Raw genomic sequence first — 5827 nt, 5'->3', positions numbered from 1 at the left:
TAAAAATTGCAACTTCAAAAACATACACTGACATTAGCAAAACGACACCAACTATGGCTTTCGTATCATCTTCAAACACAATCCTTCATTGAAAATGAAATTATTAGAGGTCAAATTGCTTCTTGTAATCAACTTTGCAACGAAGATGTAACTATTTCCAGCCTAATAAAAATGAAACAAAAGTTTATGATCATTCACTGATAACACGTCTGCGTTGGGTAAAAATAAATGGCTTAAAATACATGCCTAACAATGCTTTTTTGATCACTTTTGTTGCTGATACCGAGCCTACATTCAGCATGGTGCAAGAGGTAATTGCTGTTGATGAATCTAAATTTTATCTGCTTACTTTGACATACAAAATTATATTTTATACTGAACACACCTTATCTTATAGCATAATTCCAACATCTAATATTGAAGTAATTGATCCCACAGAACTAAAATACCCTGTTGTACTTCATTCTGTCGCATCATCAAATAATGAACACATTTGTCTTCCTTTTTATGTATGCTAAAGACATGACAAACATTTTTGAAACATATTATATTTATAACATTCTCTTCCTCATTTTCCACTCTCTCTTTCTCACTCTCAAACTTTATATACAGTTAAATTAATCTATTTTGGTCAAATAAAGGCTGCAACATATGGTTAAAACAACCATAAAAAGCGACAAACAACTACAACATGTTACTTTAAAATACAAAAAATTACTTCAACCATAATAACAATAAATTAACATCACAAACAGTTATTTAACTTCAATACATGAAGTTGGATTGACTGCAAAACAGTTAAAAAGTATGTTTCATCATTAAGCATTGGTTGAAAATAACTTTAGCATGTTACTTTTAACTACAATAATTTAATATAACCCATGGACATTAAGTTAACATAAATTGCAGTTATTTAACCACAATGACCTGAAGTTGTTTAACTACAATGTAGTTAAAATTACTATTCATTTTTTACAGTGTACCCTTGACTATTCTGATGAGCTAAATGTGTTAGGAATAACAGGGGACAAATTTGTATGGCTTTTTGAAAGACCCTTTAAATTCAACCAAGAGAGCAAATTGTGTTAATCCTGGTGGCTCACCTCAGCCATTTATACTCTTGGTAGATTTATGTGGGCCTATTAATGTCTTTGACACAGAAAGCCTTTATTTACAACGATCGTACCTGGAGCATTGTCATAAAGTTACAGGAATTGACTAGATTACCCATGACAGTCACTCATTCATTTCTTGCTTAAAAGAAGGCACAGTGAAGTTGTACGACCTATTGCAGCCACAAAGCTATATTTCTCTATCAAGAAATATGAATGTTTGTGGTGTTTGATGAAATCCATTTAATATGAACCATGTTGCCTTCGGGACACAGACAGCATATTTTTTTGTGTATGATATAGGACAAATGTCTTCCTCATACCTTAAGTTCGAAGGTCATTTGTGCACTGTTCGCAGCGTCATCTTTATTTCATGAAATGAAATTCTATCATTGGCAATAGACAGTATAACTAAACTATGGGACATCCACAGAATAGTTTGCTACAATAATTATGTTGGACATTTTTATGATACATATTTCATTGTAGTGGATGCTATTGAAGATTACATTTTGATGGACAGTTCCTTATGACTTTATGGCAAAAGAGATTGTAACTATTTTGCAAATAGAAGAATATCATATAGTCAAACTTTTGTTTCTGGATATGTTTCGTTAAATTTAAGCTCTTCAAGTGTTTAAAAGTATTTGTTAGCTCTTGAAAACAAAGGCCAACTCGCTTTCCTAGGAATGACCATATGACCATTAAACAATGAGTACATTTATGAATAAATCATGGATGCATTACAATATTGAAAATTTAGGTATGACAATGTTATTCTTAGAAGTGCTTGGAAAAGTATTGCATGAACTTTGAGAATTAATTATTTCAATAATTAGTATGACAGGAATAATAACGATTATGCTAGAATCAAGCAGTGCAGTTAGTAAAGTACATTTTAAATTTCTGTAATTGTCATCAGTCATCAAGAAATGTAAGAAGAACATCTTGTAAATTAGTAGTTAAGTCGTTGCAGAAATTTTCCTCTTCCTTCATGTATGCCAATTCAAGCATCTTTCTTATAGTATTGTAATCAACTATTAATCCTTGAAACCAAACCTATTCCTGTCACCTTAGGAGATACATGCCTCTCTATGTAAGGCTTGCACATAATAATTTCATTAAACTTATCAATTGTTTCCTCATTCCTGACTTGGTGAATAACAGTCCTACTTTTCGATTTATTAACTTTTTCCTAACTATTGTTTACGAAGCATTTTCACTTATTTTCTGTTTTGCTCCTATTACTGCCATATTGCTATCAATATTCTGAAGCAAATCTTCCAACTCAGCATCAGTAGTGATCACATTAACTTTTGAAATTTGTCTCCGAATTCTTATGTCATAAGCTGACTTTTCTAACTCAATGGATTCAGCTAAAGTTGCAATATCAGCATACACAATGTAGAACATTAAAGTAACAGCCTAACTGGATGCCAGTAGCAATTGCTCCTGTAACCTTAAAAACAATTCTAAGTTTTTTTCCTTTATTTTCAGATACCCAATTAATTTCAAATATTCTAGTGCAGCACAAGCTAAAAACAAGGCCTTCGTGCCATTAGCTGCAATAACAAAATAGCAACTTCCAACCTGCCTTTCTAAGCGTATAGTCAAACATTTTTGGAGGTACTCAGAATTTTTTCAACTTTGATGGAACTGCATTCTAGGAAAACCTGGAAATTACCAACACAGTAGGTACTACGGAGTACCATGTCCTCCCAAGTTCTTAACACACTCTAGAACAATTGTATGAACTGGAGTGTTCTGATGGCCACTCCCTGAGTTACTTGATGATATTGATTCCAGAAATAATTTTCTGCAATTGACCCAAAATGCATTGCACAAATGTTTTGAACATGCTCCATGCCATCTTTTTTGTGTCAGCCATATTTCAGTTCATCTTGTGCATTTCTTTCTTCAAGCAGCTTGTGAAAGTAGAGGCACTGTCGCAAGTAGAGGAAGCCAAGTGTCCAGGTAATTGAGTGTACAATTGGAAGATTGAGCTGACTAGCAATGATTCTCAGTTTATTCAGCTCTGTTCAATGTCTTGATTGGCACTTTCAGCACTACCAACTGGCACTTCATTCAAGGAAAGACCAATAATTTATCATTGATTGCTGCACCATTTATTTTATGTTCATTTAAAGCATTGACATCAGAATTAAAATGAAAAGATTTTTTAGACTTTATTGCGCAAAAATAGTGTGCTTTGTGTGCCATCTCAACTTTAAATAACTCATCTCTTCTCATTAATCCAGCTCATCTTTAATATGGGAGCTGAAGTGTAGATACATCAACATTTGGGAACAAACATTTGACTACTGACTTAACCAATACAGATACTTTAGATGCTGCAAATTGATTTGCAAGTAACTCATTGGTAACAAATAGTGCTTTCCCTTTTTTTGTGTCAAACCTTGTCAGAGTTTGCCCTTCAGAGTTCACATGTTAATATGTCTGTGTTAAAGAAATGACCTTTTTAGTTCAAAATTTCCTCCCTGCAAATCTTCTTTGACATGTTCAGACAACTAAAAATCTTCAAAAGTTAATCTTATATCCTAGCTCATCATTCCTCATTTTTCTTGGAATTGTCCAACATATAATAAGCTGTTTTGAGTTCAGCTGTAATACATGCCAACTTATGTTGTAATTCATTGATTGTAGTAACTTTTTTCAACACTATCGCACAATACGCAATTTGGCACTTTTATTTCTTGGCTTTATTTAAAGAGACTCATTTTTATGTATTTTTCTACACTCTTCAAATTGCATTGCTAAGTCACTATACTTTTTGCTTTCTTCATGTATGTTCATCATCACGTGCCCAACTACTGTGGCAAGTGCCAATGTATGGGGGGATAACATTTATCAATAGTCGATGCTTCAACACTAGTAGTTAAAAAAGAGATTCGCAACATCGCTGCTTCTGAATCAGATTCTGCTGTCTGGGAATTGGTGGCCACTGGTTTTGACCCATTAACATGCCTTTTAACGAAGCGAAAGGCATTGTCTTGGTGAAAGTTCCTTTCTGACCTGTATGGATCTAATTTGCAACACAGTTGACCAATACAACATTTAAAACAATCTTTGGTTATTTCAGATATCTTGAGAAAGGAATGCAAGTATGATTAAATAATACTTGTAGAGCAGGTATCAGGAATAGTCCAGTTAAAGTCACTATATTCATGAAAGAGCAGTTGCAATAAAATTGACTCACTAAAACCATTGTCAATTAAATATTCTAAATAAACTGCATTTTCTATAAGGCAAAAAGACATTATAATCGAAGTCATTACAAACTGTACATATGATAAATGTAATAAATGCTTGTACCACATTAATGTTTACAATACAATTGCCATAAATAAAAAAATTTCTATTAAATAAGAAAAAGTAGGGTTGTAAAAAAATTAAAAAGACAAAGGGTTGAGTTCAACCATAATAATAATTAATAGGTAAATTAATAATAATAAACGTTAATTAATAAAAAATAACTATTTATGAAAATAATAATACAAAGCTTTCCAACCCTCCTTTGCAGAAAATGATAATAGGCAGACTACAATATAAATAGAATTTTAGTAATATTCATGCCTTTAATTGCTCTGCTACATTTATCTCATGAAAATTAATTATTGTGATATATATCAATTACAATTTTTAAATGGTATGGATTAAATACATTACAGTCATAACAATTAAACATCTGATAATTATTTGGCTATTGCATTCTTTAATTTTTGTAAATAAGTACAATATCTAAAAATTAAAAAGTAATGCATATACTTGTTAGGAGTTGTTAATAAACTTGCAACACTTTTGTTGGCTGGAAAAAGCAGTTTGGTTGTCATACTTTCATTAAAATTTTGTCATGCCAAAGGAAACAATACTCCTTCATAATTCTCTGCTAAGTAGGGTTTCAAATCTTTGTATTTTTTATGACTAATAATTTTTTTATTAATTGACGTTTGTTATTAATTGAAACATTAATTATTATTCTGGTTTAACTTAACCCCATTGTTCCTTTCATTTTTTAACAACCCTAATTTTTTTCATTAGATTGAAATTTTTTATCAACTTGTTTCCATACTTTAAATATTATTAATTAATAGTCCTTTTTATTGATATTATTGCCTTAGGTATTGGTTCATTGTTAGAAGAAAAGAATTTTGAAATAAGAACCATATGAAGACCCACCGCATTATGGAAACAGTTACTGTTCTGAAACTAATTAAGCTTACATTCTGCTTCATTTGCCAAATAAACTGTCAAATTGTAAAGGTTTAGTTCTGTGCAATACTCACCTATCTATTTAATTTTACTTTAGTACCACAATCTTCCAAAAGCAATGCCAAGATGCCGCAGGGCAGGAGGAATACATCATCTGGCAAGAACTACTACTTTTATTAATTACATGTAAAAAGATAACTTTTTCATCAAATATAAAATGAAAAAAGTGTATTATTTTTCAGCGTAAAGCCAAAATAGAAATTACAATAGAAATGCTTAAATAATAGTTTTGTGTTGAACAAGGTAAAATGATTCAAATACTTGAAATTCAATCTTCCTATACATCACTTATAATAATGAGTAAAAAATACTTACAGTGTCACAATAAGTAAGATAATGACAGAATAATTATAGAGTTTGATCATAATCTATAAAACTGTATTAAGACACTTTTGAATCTCACAATATTCTTTCTTACTACATAT

This window comes from Amphimedon queenslandica, unplaced genomic scaffold, assembly GCF_000090795.2.
Source record: "Amphimedon queenslandica unplaced genomic scaffold, v1.1 AMPQUscaffold_13300, whole genome shotgun sequence".
Classification (NCBI taxonomy): Eukaryota; Metazoa; Porifera; class Demospongiae; order Haplosclerida; family Niphatidae; genus Amphimedon; species Amphimedon queenslandica.
The sequence above is the reverse complement of the archived record's forward strand: the minus strand, read 5'-3'. Positions refer to the sequence as shown.